This window comes from Natator depressus, chromosome 8 (assembly GCF_965152275.1).
Source record: "Natator depressus isolate rNatDep1 chromosome 8, rNatDep2.hap1, whole genome shotgun sequence".
Taxonomy (NCBI): domain Eukaryota; kingdom Metazoa; phylum Chordata; order Testudines; family Cheloniidae; genus Natator; species Natator depressus.
Genome location: NC_134241.1, coordinates 98,589,869 through 98,614,196, shown reverse-complemented (window position 1 = coordinate 98,614,196; position 24,328 = coordinate 98,589,869). Strand labels below are relative to the sequence as shown.

Genomic DNA, 24,328 nt, shown 5'->3' with positions numbered 1-24,328 from the left:
CCCAGCACCCTCTCACACTTGGCTGACTAACGTAATGGCTTTAGGTGTTATCCTAGGGAGACTCCACTACCCTTTTGGCTGGCAGTCAAGAATCTTAGAGCCAGCTGTCTGTCAGTGGTATTGGAAAAGAAAAATGGTGAGTTTAGCCTGAAAAATCCCATCTTTATTGACTTCAGGTCAAACTCAGGTTTTGTGATAATGTCAGAGGAGAAGGAGAAAGGCATCATACATTTCCCTGCTGCAGCACATGGGCCATGTCAGAGCAGCAGACATGCATACAAAGATCAAGTATTTGCCGCAGTGTCAGGAGAACGTATTTTGTGGTGGGATTCATGTATTAGGAGAAAGGAGAACTGGTGCTCTGAAAATGAGAATTAAGCCGGGAGGGAAAAACCTAGAGCCAAACTATAAGTTCTGATTTAAAAATGGGCACCAACATTTTGTAACAATTCTGAGGATTGCGAGTATATGACGAACATTCATTTATTACAACTCTCACTGGTTAATGATGGAGGTAATTATTACAATACGCATTTTATATTGGTAAACAGAAGAACAAACAACTGGCTTGCCAAAATCCACAGGTTAAGTCAGTGGCAAAGTTGGACAAAGAACCCAGGTGTCCTAGAACCAAATTTATTCCTCTCACGGTCACACATCCCTATCCTTCGGAGAATAGATTTAGCATTGGTCTGTGTTTTATTTCCATTGTATTAATTGTTTTCCTACTAGTGAGGGCTCATTGAATGTTTATTGATTGGTTTTTAATCCACTAATTGTCTGTAGTTGTGGGCTTATTTAATTACGATTCAAAAAGGCCTGGTAAATTGTCCTAGAGAAACATCACAGTGTAAGATTCTTTGGCAATGATAACTCAGAGAGAAGTTAGAGATAGCCCCACATGTTGTTACCTGCTCACTGGAAATCTCTGTAAGAGCAGATATAACTTTGTGTATCCAACTATAGCTTAGCACAGAGGCCCTGCCTGATTTCCAGCAAGTAGGGAGTTGCTGAAACCTCATTCTCCTTTATTAGCTGGCGTGAAATTCCATTTCTCTTACAACTCCAAGATGAACACAACCCTCAGAGATGGGGCCTTTAAAAAGCAACTTTCTAAACTGGAATGCATTTGATCACCCCAATAATTTCCATTTAAGTCCTTAAGAAACTATGCATTCCCTCTTAGATCTCATACACATGTACAGGGTGGAGTGACCAAGCAGATCTTGAAACTGAAGGCCCACTAAAATGGCTATATTTACTAGTATAACACGACTTCTTCTCCGCCTTGGTGGGTCCCGTGCTTCCTTCTAGCAGTGGGTCAGGATAGCGTCTCGTCTCTCAGGATTTCCCCGCTCTGTTTGTAATGGGTGGGGAAATTCTGTCTCCAAGCGGCCTTCCCGGTTCTGGGCCTGCTAGGCCCTCACCACTTCACTTCCCCATGCCCCTTGGCTTATTGGCCCCACTTTGCTTGGGCGGGGGTCGGGAGGAGAACCCCTAGTCTCTGGTAGCCCTGCTGGGCATGGCAGCGCCACGGCAAATGCAAAGCTCAGTCTCTCCCCTCTGGCAGGGTTCTTTTCTTCAGGTCTTTGGACCTGGAAAGGTCCTTAGCTCCTGTTCAGGGTAGGGTTTCTCCCCAATGTCTATACCTGTGGGGTTCTCCCCTGATCCTTGTCAGTTTCCACACTCCTCAGCTCGCCTCCACTCTCACAGCACCAACCACCCACCCTGACTGGCTGAGGGGAAGGCTTTTAACCAGGACTGGCAAGTTCTTAATTGGCTCCAGGTATCCTAATTAACCTGGAGTAACCCATTCAGTTACTAGGGGAAGAGGGACCTGCTTATCCTGAGGCTAAAATACCTTCCTTCTTGAGCTCTCTTGTAGCCATCTGGCCACATAAGTCAGGATGAGAATTCCTAGAAGAAGGAAAAGCTCCACCCCCTGTCATGACAGGGCTGGGCTGTACTCCAAGTTGGAAGGTTTTCAGTTTTTCTAGTGATTTAAAACTATTTCTTTCCAGTCACTTGTAACCAGTGCTGCCTAAAAAATTTCAGATGTAAACCTTTCTGGAGGAAGGTGTGCTGACTGAAGGGCTGTTCTTCCAGTGCTGACTCTGCGGAGCTGCCCCCACCAGTCTCGCTTTAGTTTTCCCCAGCGCAAATTTTTCACATCGACATTTTGGCTTCAGAAACTCCGGGCCTGATCTAAACCCCCTGAAGATAATGGGAAGACACCGATTATTAAATTCAAGGGGCTTTGGAGTAGATCCTGTGTGCCTGACTATCATATCCCCTTGCATAAATACTGTGCGCACAAGCAAATCCAAGGCTAATCTGGGCCCGTGGGAAATGCTTAAATACTCCGGTAACGGACATCATAGACAACTCCATGGAAGATGAATAAAAACCTGGACAAGGAACTCTGCAACTATACAGACGGATTGAGGCCTCCTTTAAAACAAGGTGCACAGAATAAATTTGCCCCCTCATCATCCTGGTTATGTATAAAAATGCTTCTATTTGACATGTATTACACAAAGTTGTTAAGACCTGTGTATAAATGGTGATTCTGTAATGAGTGTTTGGTGAGAACTTAGTATGATGGAGCAGCCACTCACAGTCAGGAAAACCATGACTTAGCTTGTAAATGAAACTTAATATTCTCCCTTCTTCTCATTGTATATAATGCCATTTGCCCAGGTACAAGACTGATTGGATGATTAATAAACTAATTCTCCTTTAAAAAGAAAAGGAGTACTTGTGGCACCTTAGAGACTAACAAATTTATTTGCGCCTAAGCTTTCGTGAGCTACAGCTGTAGCTCACGAAAACTTATGCTCAAATAAGTTTGTTAGTCTCCAAGGTGCCACAAGTACTCCTCTTCTTTTTGCGGATAAAGACTAACACGGCCGCTATGCTGAAACCTCATTCTCCTTTATTAGCTGGCGTGAAATTCCATTTCTCTTACAACTCCAAGATGAACACAACCCTCAGAGATGGGGCCTTTAAAAAGCAACTTTCTAAACTGGAATGCATTTGATCACCCCAATAATTTCCATTTAAGTCCTTAAGAAACTATATACTAAATATAAGCCAAAAGGCTGACATGCTCACAGCCTGTTTGAGTGAAGGAGTTTTCAGAACCCATGCTGTTTGGTAAAGTCACCTTGTAATTCAACAAAGTCCAGTATTCTGGGGATCTCACTTATCCCTAGGAGATGCATGATAATTTCATGACAGCAGGCAGTTATGCATTTGACAATTAAATGCTCTGGTCAGCATTTAAGGTCAAAGAGTTCTACCCCTGAGATGGTACCTGCTGACAAAGTGCTGATTCTTTCCTTTGGAATGGTGTCAATACTGCAGTTGACTCCAGACCTTTTCCTACAGGAAACCTAGTTCTAATTTAATCATATTGAGCAGAGTGTCAGGGGCTCTTGAGAAAGGAATAGTGTTCACTTCAGTCAAACAGCAAAGCAATGAGGGGTTTGATACAGCCAGAGATGGGACGCAATTTGCTTAGATTTTAAAAAAGCTTCTGTGATTACAGTTGTCTTTTTTCCCCCCAAATAAGCATATGATACCCTGATCCCATTTCATCCTTATTAAACTAGACACATTACAAAAAGGTGGGGGAGGGGGTTTATCTCAGTGTTTAATTGTACTTAATGGTGAACTGGAAGTAAGAAAAATGAAAGAAATCAAGAAAATTGCATAAGAACCAAACTCATTAGCAAAATGCCTGCGGTTATCATCATGGGAGTTCAATGGTTGTATGTGGATGCTACTCTTGGGGCTGGCACTCAGGTTCCCATAAACAAGTGTGCTGCCCGACACCACGTACTTCTCCAAGCATCTCTCCTGTTGCTGGAGGGGGAGGTGGGAGTCGGAGTAAAGGAAAAATCCACACAACTGCCTCTCCAGTTGCAAAAGAGGAGATGCTCCTGGTCTTGCCCAACTGCATCTCTGATGTCAGACTCAGAGGTTAAAAAAAACTATAGCAAATAAAAGGGACTTGAACTTGCTATGTCCTTTGTGTTCTATACACCTGCCAAATGAGTATCATCTTGCAGTTTGTGCGCCATTTACCCTTTCTTTCAGATCATTGGCAAAACCACACCTGATACCTATCCCCACACATCTACACAAGATGCATTTCCATTTATCACCACCATTTGTTTAAGGATCTTCAGGTAATTTTCAGTCAATACACCAGAGATTATATCCAAGCAGTAGCAGAAATGATCCAGAAGACAGTACAAAGTTGCTACACAAATGAGCAATCAGTGCACTGGAAGTCAGCTGCAGGGGGAAAAGGGACAACATGTGAAAGTTATCTATCCAGGAAGATGTGGAGTGGGAAACATGGACTTGGTTTAGACCATGACTATCAAACAAAGGCATATTCCATATGAAATCCAGCATATGTAAACTTTTCCTCTGCTCCTTATGTTCCAAGAACAGTATCTTAACATGATATTTCACTGGACCGGGAAATAATTTAGGTGCTAGATATGCATAACTGATTTTTTGAGTTATATGGATTTCAGGAGACAGATATGCCAGGAGACAACAATTTATTCAGCTTAATATCAGCCCAAATTTAGCCCAGAAATCAGTTTCATTCTACTGTGTGCACAGATTTTGAGCTGTTCCCTCCCCCCGCCCCCGGGTCACTAAGATGGCAAAAAGTATATACTTCCCATTATAAGATCCTATCTTCAGTTGCTTGTAACTTTGACAAACTTTAATCCATGCGGGTGTCTGCCTTGAGCAGAATTATTGTGAAGTTGGAGTAAAAATGGTTCAGCCATTTCCAAGAACAAAATAGGGAAAAATACATTGTTTTGCCAAATGATAACTTTGTGGCTTTACAAATGTTTAATTGAGAAGCGGTCGTACACCCGTGCTTGGGAGCTGGGACAGGGGATCCCTTTATGTCCGCAATGTGCCTTATGCTATTCCCATGAAAAATACACCGAAATCTGGCCAAATTATAAGCCTTTGAAAAAATTGCAGTTTGCACAGGCCCAGTGAAGACTTGTTAGAATTTGGTAGCTAAATTCTTCAAAGATTGGGTCTGCAGTGAGCATGCCCAGCCCGGGCTGAAGAGGACTCTCTCTGAAATTGCTGCTCCTGTTTGAACGAGGAGGAGTCCTGTTGAAAAAGTAGGATTTGGGTCATATAGTTAAACAGTGTATAAGAATACTCATTAGGGCTATCGATTAATCGCAGGTAACTCACGCAATTAACTCAAAAAAAATCAATCATGACTAAAAAAAATGAATCGCGATTAATCAGGTTTAATTACACTGTTAAACAATAGGATACCAATTGAAATGTATCAAATATTTTCAGTGGTTTTCTACATTTTCCTATATATTGTATTGTGTTGTGATTGAAATCAAAGTGTATATTATTTTTATTACAAATATTTGCACTGTAAAAATTAAAGAAATAGCATTTTTCAACTCCCCTCATACAAGCACTGTAGTGCAAGCTCTTTGTCCTGAAAGTGCAATTTACAAACGTAGATTTTTTTTTGTTACATAACCGCTCAAAACAAAACAACGTAAAGCTTCAGAGCCTACAAGTTCACCGTCCTACTTTAGCAAATCCCGTTTAGCAAATCGCTAAGACAAACAAGTTTGTTTACATTTACAGGAGATAATGCTGCCCTATTCTTATTTACAATGTCACCAGAAAGTGAGAACAGGCATTTACGTGCCAGATATGCTAAACATTCGTATGCCCCTTCATGCTTCGGCCACCATTCCAGAGGACATGTTTCCATGCTGATGATGCTCATTTAAAAAAAAAAAAAAGCGTTAATTAAATCTGTGAGTGAACTCTTTGGGGGAAAATTGTATGTCCCCTGCTCTGTTTTACCCGCATTCTTCCATATATTTCATGTTATAGCAATCTTGGATGATGACCCAGGATATGTTGTTCATTTTAAGAACCCTTTCACTGTAGATCTGACAAAACGCAAAAAGGTACCAATGTGAGATTTCTAAAGATAGCGACAGCACTTGACCCAAGGTTTAAAAAACTGAAGTGCCTTCCAAAATCTGAGAGGGATGGGATGTGGAGCATGCTTTCAGAAGTCTTAAATGACAACACTCCGATGCGGAAACAACAGAACCCGAACCACCAGAAAAGAAAATCAACCTTCTGTTGGTGGCATCTGACTTGGAGGATGAAAATGAACATGCGTCGATCCACACTGCTTTGGATTGTTATCAAGCAGAACCCATCATCAGCATGGACGCGTGTCCCTGGAGTGGTGGTTGAAGCATTAAGGGACATATGGACCTTTAGCACATTATCTCCTGCAAATGTAAACAAACTTGTTTGTCTGAGCGATTGGCTGAACAAGAAGTAGGATTCAGTGGACTTGCAGGCACTAAAATGTTACATGGTTTTATTTTTAAATGCAGTTTTTTGTACATAATTCTACATTTTGTAAAGTTCAACTTTCATGATAAAGAGATTGCACTATAGTACTTGTAGTAGGTGAATAGAAAAATACTATTTCTTTTGTTTTTTTACAGTGCAAATACTTGTAATAAAAAATATAAAGTGAGCACTGTACACTTTGTATTCTGTGTTGTAACTGAAATAAATATATTTTAAAATGTTGAAAACAAAAAATATTTAAATAAACTGTATTGTTGAATCGCGCAATTAATCGTGATTCATTTTTTTAAATCGCTTCACAGCCCAAATACATATGCACAAGTGCTTTACTTTACAACCTAGTATCCTCTTAACACAGTTCTGTGTGTATATGTATATGCTTGTTTTACACACACACGGATCGCGTTTGCTAGCAGGTTATTTTCTTTTCCACACAAAAAAAGCACTCCCAGAAAAGAAGATTCAGTGCAGATATTGTCCTAAAGATCTTTACTTTGCCATTCAGCCGGTATAATCCTATATTTTGGCCACTGACATTGTAAACCAGCACCCAACAGTATAAGACTTAGGGAAATGATGGGAGAGAGGGATGTGGATCTGATGTATTATACATACATATGCGGAGCTTTCTTTCCTTTGATTTTGTCACCCTCAAGGTGAAGCAGCAGCAGGATACAGAGAAATCCCCAAAATGCTCAAAGTCTATTCTACGGCCTAGTTCCATTGTCTGGAGCATGCTTTCTCCAGACCAATTAAATAGTTCTTATTGTAAGTGATTATCCAGAGTACAGTATGTTTTATTTTGTCACATTTCCAGTCCCTTACTTTGTTTGAATGCACTGTTCATGTGTGTTAATGAACAATTAGTAACACAGCAGTAAGGGGAGGAAAAAAAAGAATGCAGTTGAAGCTGGGAAAACCTGCTGATACAGCCCTATCCATCTTTAGCATTCCATAACCTCAACAGCATCTGCCATGGCCACCAATTCATTAGGGTGATGTAATCTATTAAGTAATAGCCAGAGCCTGTCTGTCCCCCCAGCGCCTACTAGGAGACAAGTTAAGTACCTCCAAGGTAGCAAATCAATACAAAACCATTTTTCTTGGGCTTCACTGTTTCCCAGCGTTACTCTTATTAATCTTTAAGCACAACAGCAGAGCTTATTTGCGTAAACATCTGCTCTGGATTTAAGCGATAACTACGTAGCAGAAGAGCATGTGCAAAGAAATCAACGTCCTCCCTCCCACCCCCTGCTACAAGGATGTAGGCAGCATGTTTGTGCACTGACCGTCAGCTTTCTGAGTGCACCTGAAGTAACCTTTAGCTCCCTGACTTTAGGTAGCGCTCTGCTGTGTTTCTCCTGTTTCCTTAAGTCCTGCTCTTCTCTACAGACTTTCAGGTTGGGTTCTGCCTTCCTTGTCATCTACTACAATGTGAAACACTAGGTTCCGCCCCTCTGCTCCCTCAGCTGAACATCTGTGTGCACATGAGGTTGTCTTTCATGGAATTTTAGTTGTCGATTTAACATTTCCCACAAGGCTGGCAAAATGGAACCGTTTTCGCTGCCCTTCTGTCAGCGTTTTTATGCAGCCCTCCCCACCGTTCTTGGGCAGTAACTCAGATCTAACTGCTTTCTGGAATTGGATTCATGCTCTTCAAAACAGAATTTAAAAAAATATCAAATTGCGGGATAGGCATCATCTCCATTCCTAGGGCCTTGGTCTAGTAAAATAACTTACTGTATTAACAGATCTAAGGAGCTGCTGAAGACTCATTCTACAGGGCAGAGTTAGGGCCAGTTAACCCAGTTCAACCCCTAGATGTTCTGCAATATTTCCATCTTACAACAGTATAAGAAAGAACTTTCTCCAACTGCCTTTCGACGTTTTCTTTGCTTTCACTTTCCTCTCCAAGCTAGTGTCCATCACAGCTGATATTCCAGTTTGGATTTCCCATAGGAATGTCCATTGGGAGGGAGACGAAGTGAATGTTTCACTTGAGTCAGAAGCAATTTTCATGTCAAGGCCTTTATATCGTATTTGGCAGATGCATTTGACTGCTCTCTTCTCACCAGACTCCGATCTGATGCCCAGATCGCTCACGATTTGTGTTCTTGAAAAGGCAACGACTACATTTTCCAAAGACCACTGCAGAGAAACTCTAAATGGGAAGGGAAACGAGACAAGCCACAACAGTTTCACACCTACATTTTCAAGGAGGCCAGGCTGCCTTTTGTGGGCTCTTTTCATTACGCCTGAAAAACTTGCCAGCATGTCTTTTGCTTGTGGGCAGCAAAGTTCCTGACTGGCGTTGGCTACTTTGGTGGGTGCAAAAAAGGCCAACACAAATTGCATATGCAAGATGGAGCCTGGACTGAAAAAGTCTAAACCTTAATATCTAATTGCAACAAACGTCAGGGATGTGCTAATGTATCTTGCACCACTCTCACTCTCCTTTTCAGTCCTTTGCCAACTCTTTGAAAGGCATGTACGCTGATGAGACCGAGGAAAGCAGAAAATGCATGCCCATACAAAGCATATGTCTACACTGCAGTCGGGAGGTATAATTGCAGCATACCCTAGCTAGCTTCATACCAAAAGCAGTGAAGCCATGGCAGCTCAGATGTCAGCATGAGCTAGCCACCCAAGTACTTCCCCAGGGTCCCAAGCTCATTTGTACACCCTGTGCCGAAGCTCAGGTTGCCACAGCTTGACTGCTATCAGTAGATGAGGTAGCTAGATCAAAGCTAGGTCAGGTTTGTGAAAAGATACTGCAGTTACACCTCCCGAAGCAGTATAGTCGGACCCCAAGATCCCAGCTGGGCATTTAATAAGTGATGCAGCTTTCATTCTAGCTGAAAACAGGAAGAGTTAAAAGAAAAAAAAAATTAATGGTGTCAGATTTTGTGCTGTGTCTCTTTAAATTTTTGAATTCTTCCTCTAACTGAAATCCATGGGTGCAGGACTTCGGGAGCTGGATGATTTATTTGGTGCACTACAGCCAATACCAACCATTCAAAAAAAAAAATCATTTCAGCTCCCAAAAAGTCATGAGAATTTTCAAAAGGAATACATTTGGGGTGCTTTTTATTTGCTTTCTGGTTTATGACCTTTAGGGCAGCGTTTCTCAAATGCGACCACCGTGGCCGCATGAGGCCAGAGGTTTTTCTTGCGGCCACAGCCTCCAGAGCTGTGATTGGGGGAAGGGGGCAAAGTAGCAGGCCTTCTCTCTCTCTGATGCTCCTGGATGCACTGCCTTGATGTTAGTTGCTGGGGCCACCAGCAGGGGTTGGGCCCTGCCCACCTCTGGAGACACCTGGGGCACAATGAGGAAGGACCAGGCAGCTGGTGAGTTCCTCACCTTCCTAGGGGCAGTGGGGCTCAGACTTTGGGCTCCAGCCCTGGAGTGGCAGGTTCTGGCCAAGGGGCTTCAGGCTCTATCCCCAGAGCTGTGCAGCAGCAGGCCCCAGGCTCTGGACGCAGGGCTTCAGGCTCCAGCCCTGCACTGCCTCCCCCAGTCCACCATCCAGGGCTTAATTTGTCCCCAGGCTTGGCAGGGCTGAGTAAGCCTGCTGTGAAAAGTGATACGTGTATGTTTGTTAATATCACTTTTCACAGCAGACTTACTAGTTAGCAATAAATAAATTATGATTGGGACATGTATATATGCATATTTCACTATTTTTCCTAAAGCTAATTACATATTTTAGGAAAAAGTGACAGAGCAAGTACGGCCACCAAAAAATTTGTCCTGAGAACCCCTGCTTTAGGATGCAGCCGCATCATGTTTTCAGGCTTCTCTCTATAACTACTAGGTCTAGAAACTTGCTTCCCCCCCCCCCACACACACACACTTTAAATGAAAGCCGAGATTCTCACAATCACAAGAATCTGGGGCTTTCACAGAAACCCCACAAAACATCCTCAGACTTGTAATAAAATCACAAAAGCAACATGGCTTCGGCTCTAATGCTCACCAGCAATCAACTTCTAAAGAGTTTAAACTTGTATTTAAAACAAACAAAAAACCCAGCACACAGTTTCCAGCTCTTAGGGTTACAGTGATAGCCTTCTGTATGTAAACTAATGCGGCATGCCTTTCTGAGTCTGCACGCAACTCTAGGCTTAGGCTGATGCTTGTGGCTTCGCCAATGGCGTGAAATTAACAAAACTGGTCAGTTTTACTGCAGTGACTCCGAGCCCAGCAGGACCAGAACTGTCCGGAGTCATGTTAAGATTTTGCTGCTTGGGACAGGTATGAACAGCCGTAGCGGCAAGAACTAGAATTATTCACTGGAAAGAAGAACCCCAATAATGGAGATGGGAGACGGGGAGAGGAGACTCTCCGCCATCAGCCGGGGAGGGAGGAAAGGAGAGAATGTTCTTTGTCCCATCCAGCAGCTACAGAGGGCTGGAGCTTCAAATTTACCCAGGCAGCCAATACCAAAGACAAACCCCATCAGCAGGTTCCAGGGACAGCACCCTAGTAGTCACAGCTTTCTTCTGGTTTCCTGCTGCTGAAGGAGGCCGGACTACTTCTCGGGGTCATGGTCTCTGGTCTTGTTACTGGAACCCTTCCACTCTCAGAAAGAATGTTCGTGCGCCGCATGAGAGGTTTTCCATGGGCCGCAACAGCACCGGGATTGAGGTCTTTATCGAGAGAGACACACAGAAACCCAATGCAAAACCAAGGGGTGTTTTTTAAAAACGCCATTTAGTGTTTAAAAAAAACCACAAAAACAAAATAAAAAATTGGAGGCGGGCAGAGAGGAACCAGTTGATTTCTGCAAAAGGACAGCAGACCTTCCAGAGCATTTTAGAAAAATCTCTCTCTTTCCACTTGTGTGGTGCATATTTTTCCTTCTGGGCTGTCACACTTTGAAGGGGAAATCATCAAAACCAGGAGACTCCAAACTTGACTTACTTTCCCCTCCCCCCAATGTCTGTTTAAGAAGATCCATATATGTGTGCGCATGTGTTGGGTGGAGGTTCCTCTCTAAATGTTCAAAAGTACGATTACAATGAAGTCCTAAGACAACTGTTCTCAAACAGTGCCACGTGCACAATCAATGTGTCTGCAGCAATGGAGTGATAAAAATATAAATATTTCACATCCCTTTTTCACTGTTTAAAATTCTTCAGAAGATGATGCAAATACCAGTTCATTCATCCTCACCGTACTCTTGCAAGAGAGGTAAATATTATTATTCCCATTTACAGGTGGAGAAACGCACAAGTTAATGCCCAAATTTAGAAAAGCATCCCTATTCAGGACAGCATTGAAGCACTTAACTTGAAACAATAGGATTTAGGCACATTCAGGAAAGCACATAAGCATGTGCTTAACTTTTGAATCAGGGCCTAATGGTCGCATTTCAAAAAGCACCCAAATGATTCGGAGTCCCAGTCCCATTATCAAAAGTAAACCGGACACTTAGTGATTTGCCTTAGAATTCAGAAAATCCTGGCTCTAGATCCCCGGTGAGTAGCTGAGGGGCTAGTATAAAGAAGAAGGGAAAGAGCTACCAATTTATACAATGTCCTGATGGTGTGCTGCTTTTAATAAAACTTGCTATCCAAATTGGCACTATACCATGGGATTGTGTGGCCTAAATCGTGGATTCTTTTTAAATAAATAAATAAAACAAACAAACAAACCCATTTTGCTATAGAAAAGTGCAAGGACTTTGTTCACTAGCAAGCAATGCCTGAGAAGCAATGCCAAGCATTGGAATGTGCCGTTCAAATAAAATAACTGTAGATTAGCTTGGCTCAGTGCCTTCCTAAACCTCCATCCTGGCTTAACCCAACACTGAAGGATGCTGTGGTGACAACAGCATATTGAAGTTCTCACTAAGTCAGTCTAGCTTCCAATCCTGAAAAAAGTTTTCATTTTATGGATGCTAGTGAGCTGTTTTGGGTCATCGCTTTGGTGCCTGAGATGGTGAGAGAACTCATCCTGGTGAGTCATTTCACCGCCAATACATTACCCTTAAAATTCCTTTTAGTATTCTACTTCGACACACTGTAAAGGAAGAATGGATAGCCAGAATAATTAAAATCTGTTTAATTTGCATGGAGCTCAGGGCATTGTTCTGACATCAAACATCAGTGTCAACCATATGTGGAATTTCAACTGCCAAGTGCTTCATTTATGTGAAAATTAGCTAAAGTGTACAAAGAATAAAAAATTTATGATTATTTCACATTTTAATAAATGCAGTGCTATGCATTAATTTGGGCTTCTGAAACAATTTTGACAGTGACAAGGGAATCCTTAGCAGTCTGAATGCTGTAATATGCTAAGTTTCATGGGTCCTTTGGAATTCTTTGGCTGATGGTGTTAAGGAAGTTAAATTTTTATGTTTTGAAACAAAGATATTCTACTACGGGGCGGGCAAACTTTTTGGCCCAAGGGCCACATCGGGGTTGCAAAACAGTATGGAGGGCTGGGTAGGGAAGGCTGTGCCTTCCCAAACAGCCTGGCCTCCGTCCCCTATCCGCCCCCACCCCCTGACTGCCCCCCTCAGAACCTCCAACCATCCAACCCCCCCTGCTCCTTTGCCCCTAACCGCCCCCCCCAGGACCCCACCCCCCCCGCTCCCTGTCCCCTGACTGCCCCGATTCCTATTCACACCCCCACCCCCGACAGGCCCCCCAGACCCATGCAACCCCCCCTCCTTGTCCCCTGACCGCTCCCTCCCGGGACCCCCATCCCTAACTGCCCCCCCCAGACCCAACCCCTATCCAACCCCCCACTCCCTGTCTACTGACTGCCTCCCTCTTCCGAACCTCTGCCCCATCCAACTGCCCCCTGTCCCCTGAGATGCTCTGCCCCAACCCCTCCTCCTCCCGCCCCCTTACGAGGCCGCTCAGAGCGGCAGGACAGGCTTATTGGAAAGCCTGGGAATTACACCATGAGGCGGTGAAACTGCAGGGGAGGGGGGACAACAGGGGAGGGGCCGGGGCGAGCCTCCCTGGCCGGGAGCTTGGGGGTCAGGCAGGACGGGCCTGCGGGCCGTAGTTTGCCAGCCTCTGTTCTACAACCTCACTTAAGTGTCACTTCCAGTTCCCTTTCGCTTTTCCTATCTCCCCACAAGATACTATGGACAAAGCCTTGCATATTGAGTTGTACACTGAAAAAACGTTAGCAATAAAAAAAAAATTCTGTCGTTCAGTGCAACAGGCACTGGCAAGGCTCCACAGGCTCGTGTCACACAGGAAGATCGATAGGATGGTGTCGGTATCTTCCCCAAGGTGCTAAGTGCTGACACAGATGCATTATTCTTCCTGGGCATCTTCTGGTTTACATAATAAAACGGGATAGTTTCAACATGCCCCACTCCTTAAGGGCCATGTGAGCTCAGTGCTGTTAAGTGTGCATGTCTATGTCACCCCAAACAAATAGCAAGGGTATTAGTGACTCCTCAGAAACTTGCTTTTGGGTCATGTCTTGTCTAGCATGTTAAAATAATACTTTTACATTAGTCGTTTTTAAAAAAACTTTCACGCAAAATGAATAAAGCGCTTTCCAAGCACCCGAAGTACCGTACACAGCACATGGCCTGAAGAAATAAGTCACCTCAAGAAAGAATAGTACTCAAGGAAATAATGGCCACTGGCCCAAGCAGAGTCCAGAGCAGGGCTGCACTACCCCACAGGGAACATGGGCAGGCACCAGGTCTCTTAAGAGCTGCACAGGTGAGGCCCTGTGCATAGGGTTGCCAGGCGTCCGGTTTTCAACTGGAACGTCCAGTTGAAATGGGACCCTGGCAGTTCCGGTCGGCAGCGCGGTGGGGGCCCAGAGCTAAGGCAGGCTCCCTGCCTGCCCTAGCTCCGCACGGCTCCCGGAAGCGGCCACCAGGTTCCTGCAGCCCCTAGACACATGGGCGGCCAAGGAGGCTCCGTGTGCTGCCCCCCACCCCGAGAGCCGGCTCTGCAGCTCCCACTGGCCGGGAACTGCGACGGCAGAACCTGCAGGGGCAAGGGTGGCGAGTGGAGCCTCCCTGGCCGTCCATGCATCTTGGGGCTGCAGGGATGTGGCGGTTGCTTCCCGGGAGCCACAGTAAGCACAGCCAGGACCCCACACTCCAAACCCCCTCCTGCATCCCAATCCCCTGCCCCCACCCCCTGCTCCATCCTGGTGAAAGTGAGTGAGGGTGGGGGAGAGTGAGCGACAGAGGGTGGGGCCTCAGAAGAGGTGGGGCCTCAGGGAAGGGGCAGGGCAAGGTGTTCGGTTGTGTGTGATTAGAAAGTTGGCAACCCTACATGTGCAGTCCACAAGAAGAAGTTGCATCGGTCCTACAAAACCCAGGAACAACGCTACATATTCTTGAGTGCCATCTGCTGGCATTTTATCTGTTAACACACTCTCATATTTTCTCTCTCTCTCACACACACACACACAGTGACAGTAGTGCCCTGTAAATGAGACTTTTTTTTTTGGTGGGGATATTAGTACCGCCTATTATTAAGGTTGCCTGACACTTCCCATTATAAAAATCTGTTCTGCCAGCTACAAGAAGGTGGATAAGAGCATCCCCCCCGCCCACCACAATCACTGGCAAGTGCTCACCAACACCCCCTACTCTGATCAATGAAGTGAGCTGTAGCTCACGAAAGCTCATGCTCAAATAAATTGGTTAGTCTCTAAGGTGCCACAAGTCCTCCTTTTCTTTTTGTGGAAAGGAAGGATTTCAGAGTAGGTGGTTTTACCCTTGGGGCACATGAACAATGACATTCCCTGAAAGGTTCTAAGGCCCAGAGGCTCACAAGGTATTTAACTGCCTAACTCCCATTGAAATCAGAGTCAGGTGCCGAAATCAGAGGATCTGTCCTAATTTCTTTTTGTTTGCTCACCAGCTTCTGTAGCCCATTGCTGAGACTGAAACCCCAGAAGCAGCTGTCTTCTCACCTTACTGTCTAAGAACAGATGTTAGACATGCAACAAAAGGAAAAAAAGAGAGAGGAAGGAATGAGGTGAAGGAAAGGAAACGGAAGGGAAAGAAGTCAGCCTATTTCCTGTTGGTCAGAAATCAGAAGGAAGGGGGAAAATAAATAATCCCCAAAAACTCAAAACAGAAGGAAAAACAAAACAAAACCCCGCAAACCAGATGCTACCCTACAAACTGTGCACACAGCTAGTCTATATATTTAAACAAAACCTACAGTACATTTACCCCATTCTCCCTCCTCCATTTCCCCTTCCCCTCTGTCCCACACTGGCTGTTCATTTCACGCTCCCCTTGTTTCTTCTCTCTCACAAAGAACTCTTATACGCCCAAAGAGCTTCCAGTCTGAGGCCCCCATCCTGCAAGTTGTTACATGTGGGAGGAAAGAATTTGGGAGCTGGTGACCAACCCAATCAGTGTGCTCCAAAGTACAGGACAGGGGGTGCTAGTCCTGGACCCAAAGCCCACTGAAACCAGGGACTAACTGACTATGTGTCTGAACAGCCCAAGCACAAAGGGCTTTGAACTGGCTGGGAGATGTAGACATTAATGTAATTTAAATAAAAAGAGTTAATAGACTCATGAAGCATCACCAGGGGTGGGGGGGAAAACACACTTCTGTTTCCATCAGAAAGAGCAAGTCCAATGAGGGAATCAGCAGCAAGTAGGCTTGATTTTTGTTTTGTTTGTGATCTCTGGCTTCACAAAGGAAACCCAGGTGAATTATGTGATGTAAACAAATTGCCTTCCCAATAAGAAATCCATAAGACCTCTGTGTCACTCTTTCACCAAAAGAAAAGCAGTTTTGACTTCTGTATATAACGAGCTTCTGGATCCGTTCAGTCAGAAAAAAGTTTCTCTTTTAATTTTTATGAGAGATTATAGAGTCCCTCAATTCTTGCGTAGCACTATCCCAGCTAGCATTGTACACAGGTAATGAGGACAGAGGAGACCTGTAACACTGTTATTCATCATTGACAGAGAGTTTGGCACTGTACAGACAGAGATTGACCATGTTTCTTGACATGTTTGGTTTCCAATTATGATGGCACTAATGTCTTTTGAACATTGAAGACTTACAACTTTCTATTTGTTCACTTACTGTTTGTCAACCATCAAATGTAAGCAAAGACAGGCAAATCCATTTTTGTTCTTTAGCAGGCTCTTCCCATTTGCCAGCACATGTATTCTGAAAGGGCAACCTGACATCTGGCAACTCTTCTCGCCATGGAATGGTGAGTCCCCTACTCCAGAGGACACCCAAGAGAACCTTCATTTGCTGTCTCTGTTCTACACTGTGCAATAAAATGTGTCTTATAACATGCATAATTACTTTGGGTGGGATTTCAGAAGTGCTCATTGCTGGCCTCACTCTGCTTCCAGTAAAGTCCATGTGAGATGTATCATTGCTGACTCCAACAAAATTAACACAGCACACGTTAAATGGATTAAAAGCTGGCTAACCGATAAGTCTCAAAACATAACTGTAAATGGGGAATCATCACTGAGCACGTGTGTTTCTAGTGGGGTTCCACAGGGATCTAGTCTTGGCCCTACACTAACATTTTTAATCAATGACCTGGAAGAAAAAAAAATAAAATCACTGAAAGTTTGCAGCTAACACAAGAAATAGAGGAGAGGTAAATAATGAAGAGGACTGGTCACTGAATCAGAGCCATCTGGATTGCTTGATAAGCTGGGAGCAAGCAAGCCCCGTGTGTTTGAATATGATTAACTAAATATACACCACTAGGAACAAAGAACATAAGAATACTTACAGGATGGGGGACTCTATCCTGGGAAGCAGTACTGAAAAAAGATTTGGGGGGCATGGTGGATAATCAGCTGAACATGAGCCCCCAGTGTGACACTGTCACCAAAAGGGCTAATACATAAACAGGAATCTCAAATATGAGTAAAGAGGTTATTTTACCTCTGTATTTGGTACTGGTGCAACCATTGCTGGAATGCTGTGTCCAGTTCTGGTGTTCACAATTCAAGAAACTTGGTGAGAAATTGGAGAGGTCTCAGAAGAGAGCTACAAGAATGATTAAAGGATTAGAAAACCTGCTTTATACTGATAAGACTCAAGGAGCTCAATCAATTTAGTTTAACAAAGAGAAGAAGTTTAAGAGGTAACTTGATTACAGTCTGTAAGTACTTACATGGCCAACAAATGTTTAATAAAGGGCTCTTCAGTCCAATGGTTGGAAGTTGAAGCTAGACAAATTCAAACTTCAAGTAAGTCATAATTTTTTAATAGGGAGAGTAACTAACCATTGGAACAAATTACCAAGAGTTATGGTGGATTCTCCATCAGTAACAATTTTTAACTGAAGACTGTATGTTTTTCTAAAAGATCTGCTCTAAGAATTATTTTGGGGCAGTTCTCTGAGCTGTGTGATACACGAGGTCAGACTACATGATCACAATGGTCCCTTCTGGCTCTGGGATCTATGGATAGAGACAGATGCCATGTCTTTCTGAAAATCTCTCCCTCTAATTCTGCATCCCTTTCACCAAACTGCTGTACATTCATCACAGCAGCTGAGAATTGAATCTGCATATTTGCAAATGTAGTGCTTTGATCAATTCCATTTCCAGAGCCTACCTCAAAAGCATCATCAGAAAATTAAAATGAAATCTCTCTCCATGTGTGCACGCCACTAAAAAAAAAAAAAAAAAAAAAATGAAACAAGACAGGTATTGGAATCTGAGCCTTTATTCAACTGTTGATTGTGCCATAAATTATAATACAACTTTTTTAATTGCCATGTGAATTCAGAAAGACAATTCAAAGTTTCAACAAACAACAATGTTGCAGAATATATTAGGAGGTTTCAAGTCAAATGAGGCCAAATGCACTCCAGCAGTAAACATCTACTGGCAAAAAGTAAAATGTTTTTTTAAAGTCCATCAACTACGTACAATCAGTTGAAAGTAAATGGTCCTTAATAGCAAAAGATTTTTTCCTCACCAGAGTCAAATGGTTGTTTCAGACTAGTAACAGTAAGCTAGAGTAATAGGGAATGATGGGAGGAAGGAGCAAGGGAAAGAGGGAATGGCACAGAGGATGTGATTTGGAGAGAGGAGCAGCAGGAGGACAAGCTTGTGAGATCAGAGGAATGCAGCATGAGTGCGCTGCACCCCTTTGTCTATATCACCTGTATCTACTCTGGGGCGTCTTGCACCATTGCTATAGCATCAGTGCTAAGGATGGTGGGAACACTGGCGTACACCATTGACTGGCGTGTCTCCCTCTGTGTTGGACCGGGCCTGCACAACATAGTGGTAAAGTGTCAGCGGCTAGGCTAGGCGAGCACCTCTCAGTACTGCTAGCACAAGCAAATCTGCACTGATGTTGCTGCAAGGATGGGAAAGTTCCAGGGGAAAAAAAAAATCAATGCAGATGGGGCCTCACTGTATTTCTAACACATCTCTGCAGTAGCACAATGGGATCAAAGGGTTAACAGGAAATAGTCGAGTCACCTGTGCACAGGTTTTAAACATTTGGCTAATGCTCTCTGGGTTTTACACGGTTTCCAGGTGAAGCTTCATTCCCAGAAAGGAAAGGAAACAACATCAAGCTGAGATTTCAAGCATGGGATCCTTCACAAAAACAAGGAGAATGTTGATTCAACCTTGTTTCCCTGAGCTGCTGATCCAGAGGGAGGCTGGGTAGCTGACCCGAACACACATGTGGGCAGAGGAAGATGAGAAGCTTGGACAGGTTAAAGAAAGACTAGATCATTCTGGATGCTACCCTTTACTATAGCGACAAAGAATAATATGTTGCCAGATGCCCAGAGAGACCGAAAGAGAAAACCTCTCAGAGCCTTTTTGACATGTGCCCCCAGAAATTGCCGAGTTAAAATGAGGAAAGTCCTGAGAAGATTGTCTGCAGGAGACAGAGAGTATTCTATGAAAATCTTCCTCTTGTGGGTCAAGGAATTGGCATGTCACTGTTCAAGGTCTAAGGAGCACAAAAATCAGTAAGCACACGTGCTTCAAAAAGAAGTTGGAATGTAACTATCACTTGATCTAACATTTCATTAGCTACAACTGCGTTAATATGTACACACGCGGTGTGTTTATATATCTACAGCTATAAATACACCAGCCACCAATACATATGTCACAGAGGGAGTGTGGCGTTCTGGCCACACCCCTCATGGGAAAGTGGAACTGCAGCAACTTTGTCTCAGTTTCCCCACTGTCTTCTTTGGTCATCAGACTGACCTGGCCCTCCACCCAGGCCTCTGAGAATCCCACCCCTGCCAGGGCCTCAGAGTCCTTCACTTACAGGCCAACAAAAAATAGCAAAACAGCCAAATCATCAGTCCAGCAGGGCTCAGCTGATAGCCCCCTTTTCTTGCAGGCAAGCCACGCCTGCAATAAAGTGTCCCAGTGTGTGTGTATTTGGAAGTGAACTTGTACACCTAACCCTCTGAAAAGTAGGCAGAGGACACACTCAATCACCAGAAAGCAAATGCTGAACACATCCTTCCCTCACACCTCCTGCCAGCTGCTTGCAGCAGCGTTGGCATGAGATTTATAGCCAGCTGCTAACCCTACCAGGAGGCACAATGCCACAATAGCAGGTAGATGAAATGGAGGGAGAGTTTGTCAAGAATTTAAGCGGGGGGAAACAGAATGAAAGATTTAAATGGAAAAAGGGCTTGGGGGATAATTACAAGACAGGTATTTTTAATGCTCGCTGGCGGACGCCCCAACTCTTGTATTTAAATGGCTTTTTTAATTAAAAAACAGCAGGCTCTGAATGCTAATCTTTCTTAGCAGAAAGCTCCTGATGCTTTGCATGTTTCAGAAAGACTAAATCAATCAGCGAGGCTAACTCCATCTTGCATCTTTGTAAGATTTGTTTCAGAACTGCCCAAAGTTTCTAAGCCTAAACCTGCGGCAATCCACACACCCCTACAGAAATAGTAGGAAATGCTTAAGTACTAAAGCAGTGAAATTCACAAAAATGCCCTGTGGTGTTTTTAGCTTCATTCTCTCTAGATCTGATCTGTCTTTTCTTGTTACTTCAAAATGTTTTTCTAGCTAAAAATATCAGTGGAGGGCTGCCAGGTTTAAATGTGCAGTCAGTTTGAGCCCCTAAGTTTGGAGTAGGGAATATTCCAGTTGCTCCACTTTTTTGCCTATGTAAACTATTTAACTTGCAAATCAGAAAGCAATGTTGTATGACACACTTGGGTTTTCCTTGGAATCTCAGCAGACACTTGAAAACAAAACAAAACAAAAAGGCAGAAACTAACAGTCATGTCAACCATGTAGTACAAAAATAAATTGTTAGCAATTTTTTATGAACTGAGGCTTCCCAAATGTAAAGCAATTTAGCGCCATTTCAGTTCACGCTATCTGTGGGTAAAGAGATTTAAAATGAAAATTCAACTTCATTCTATTCTGTGTCAAGAATTGTGTGTCACTTTGGTTCTCTCTTATCGTATATTTCTATACAACATTGGAGACACAACTACATCTGGCTACGGTACCAGAAAAGACTGCAGCCAGAAAAACAGAACATGAAAAACTCAGAGTATTGCAAAAATATTAAAAGGCTTTTATAATCTTGTACTAGCTTAATTCAAGTGAATCATACCTATATTTCCTTTTCTCAGGCCTGGGAGTCTGGTGATTGAAATCAATGAGAGCAGGATTAGGCCCTTATTTCTGAGATGAGAGAAGATGAAATGAGATTCTCTACTGCATCTCCCCTGCCGGATTTGCATGAATGGGGTTATTCATGACTGCAGGTATGCAAGGAGCAATGGCTCACAAGCACAGCACAGCCCCCTTCTTGGGCAAAGCAAGACTTTGACTCACCTCAGAGCTGCTGCCTACGGAACTCAAATGTCCTGTTTAGGTCTCAGCTGTGGAATCTGCAGGCTACATTAAACAGTGAGACCAGACTCCAAGTGTGGCAGCATCAGGGGACACACTAAATAATTAAGAATATTCCAGTGTATGGAAAGAAATTAGCAGGTACAATGGGGATGGCTACAAATAACATTACTTCCCTTACCTGTAATTTTGTGTCCTCTGAATGGGAATCTGCTGCCCTGTTGGGCTTGGAACCTTGGCAATAGGTAGCCCCAACTCACCCCTCCCCAATGCGGTCTGCCTTCCTGCTCCCTCTAGAGGACACCTGGGCAACTGCACTCATGTTGCTCCCAGTCTTCTGCCCCCAAGCTCAGCGGCAGAGGTTTCCCCAGCAGCTCCCTGAGGGCTCCTTTCCTCAGACGTGTTTGCTGTCTTCTCCCTTGCCCTTCAGCTTGGTCTCCATCTGGCCAGGTTTTGGGGCCCATTTTGAGGAAGGCTGGAGACTCCCCTAGCCTAATGGGAGATCCTTAACTCCCCAAGTGGTTGAGTGGGGCCCAACAGACGAGATGAAAGAGTTTCTACTCCTCACACACTGACAACCCCCAACCACCCCCGTTGTGGTTCATGGGGCAGGAGGACCCTGTGGAGAAATTATATAAATAAACGGTACATTCTCCACAGCATTCTGCTGCCTCATGAACCACAATTTGATCTTAGAAAAGGCAGGTGTGGATTAGAATCCACTGAGGTTCCCCACTCGACAAGATCACTCAAAAAGCCACTGTTATTAATTACTTTGTGAGATCTTTCCCCGTGCCTCAATTCTACAAGTCTGATGTCATCACTTTAAGACACTCAGTAAGGATTGTCATAGGTGGAAGCCACACAAAAAAGTTACTGAGGATACTGTCAAACCTTGGAAACTGGATGCGCCTCGTACGTTTTTTGAATCGAAGTCAACCTGCAATGGTGCCAAGATGGGGGAAAGCCCCAGTGAGCCTCATGGCAAATTCTATGCAATATTAATTTTGCAGTAAGTAGATTTCTCATTAGTGAGAGAACTACTTTGAAAATAAATGTTTTCTTTCCTTTCTAATTTTGTTTCATGACCTATGGTATAAGCCTTGGGTAAATTACAAGATAAGCAAACATTCAGACTTTTAAATAAACCTTTGTAGGCCACAAAAAGTTTGAGTGCTCAGGCATATTAGGTTAACCAAGCAAAACTAGGTGTGTGTGACTGAATATGAACAACAATAGTAAGAAAGCAACAGAAAATGCTGATAATATGCTCTCTGATAGCATCTTTCATTGGAGGAACTCCAAGTCTTACACAAGCATTAATTACTTAAGCCTCACAACACTGAGATAGTTATTATCACCCCCATTTCATAGACAGAGAAATGAGGGCCTAGAGGGACGACATGCCTAAATTCACTTACATCAGTGGCAAAGTCTGAACTAGAATTAGATAATCTGGCTCTCAGACCTGTATTTCAACCACAAGACCATCCTTTATTCCATATCTACTACGTTTATGGTGTCTACTATACTTCTGCACTCGTATGGAGGGAATGCAGAAATGGAGATCATGCTAATGCAAAAAGTAATGTCATGTTGAAATACGCCTGCTACTCTTGGCACCAAGGAGTTAAATTTACTGTTCAGTTGTCTAATATGTCACAAGACAGACCGGATTAAAGTTCACCTCCTGTCCGAATTCCAAGCAGCTTTTCATTGTTAATCTAGCCACTGAACAGGCCAACGTTATAGCTATATCAGAGAGGCTTTCCAGTTTGATTTGTTGTATCTATTGAACAACATGTGGATCAAACAAGGTTGAGCAGCTTGCCGTCCACCTGTTTCTCAAGTGCAACGAAGCAGAAGAAAGCTTCTCTGACAATTTGAAAGGGAACTACCACCAATTTAGAAGGAAATGATTGTGCACAGTCCAACCTGATGCCACCTAAACTACATCAGAGAGCAATCCTCCATCACTTAGTGTTCCGCGTCTGTCAATCTTCCGATTTGAAATGATTTTAGGTAAAGTAGCAGCACCACCACCATTTGGTATAAAATGGTTCTATTGAAAAATGTTTTATCTGTTACTTGCTCCATTATCACAATGACTCTTTGAGAGTAAAAGATGATTTTTTTAAACAGGATTCATTTGGCAAATACATGCCTTCAGGTGTTCAGGAATCCAAGATTCCTCTTGGGAAACATACAGAACTAGTTCTATATTATGGAAGAAAATACCCATTTATTTATAATCTTGCCTGACCTTGACTGGCTATCAATGTAGTCTAGGAGATTTCCAAGGCACCTATCAATGTGGTATCTAAAGTGCTGAGTAAACATCATCAGGAGTAATATTTAGTTTATATTAATCTATTAAACTCTAACTCTTTCCAGGAGAGAGAGCCCTTCTTGGCTGGTTTTCAGCCCTTCTGTACCTGTTCTCTGGTATAGAACACTTTCAGGCCCAACCCTGGGATAAAGCTTTTTCTTATAGCACTTCAGATACATTCAAGTGTGGCTCTGCCATGTGGTCCCTCGAGTCTCCTGGAGCACACGCCTTAGTCAGGAGTCTGTTCTCTGTGCCTCCTGCACTCCAGAAGACAGCTACAAAAACACACGGCATGACCACACTTGTATCCGTGAAGTCCCAATGAAATCAATGAAAACTCAGGTCCCAATACATTTTGAAAGAATATAAAGACTATATTGGTTGGAGCAGCCCCAAAAGGGTAAAAGGAAGACATGAGTGGATGTAGACAGCAACAGGCAAGGAACGGCACAAACTACTCACATGCCTAATAGTAATGGATGAAGCCAGACTCATGGATGGTTGAATGTTGTACTGTCCCCTGTGGTGCAGGATTCAAGAGGATGACGTGTGCAAGAATACGTGTTTGTACGTACATTTCCATAGGCCCACACCTACGAGGCCAAAGCATGGCACAGGTATGTATCTCTTTATTGTAGATGTATACAAGATCACTAAAAAGTGCCAGATTCTCAGCTACCCTCAGTGTTCACTGAACACAGCAAAGAGAGAGCAAGGCCTGTCAGGGACCCATACAGCTCCCCAGTTCTCTGCCTTACCACTT

At 43.6% G+C, this 24,328-nt stretch overlaps 1 protein-coding gene and 1 long non-coding RNA gene across 2 annotated transcripts in view; one reads left to right on the top strand and one right to left on the bottom strand.

Moving 5' to 3' along the window:
* The window catches only part of BEND5 (BEN domain containing 5), a 1,373,097-nt gene that overhangs the window by 419,427 nt on the left and 929,342 nt on the right, over positions 1-24,328 (bottom strand). The window lies entirely within an intron of this gene.
* On the top strand, positions 12,334-19,069 carry LOC141992973 (uncharacterized). The gene is made up of 3 exons (XR_012640707.1): positions 12,334-12,382; positions 16,533-16,606; positions 18,918-19,069. It is a non-coding gene; the product is annotated as an uncharacterized LOC141992973 (long non-coding RNA).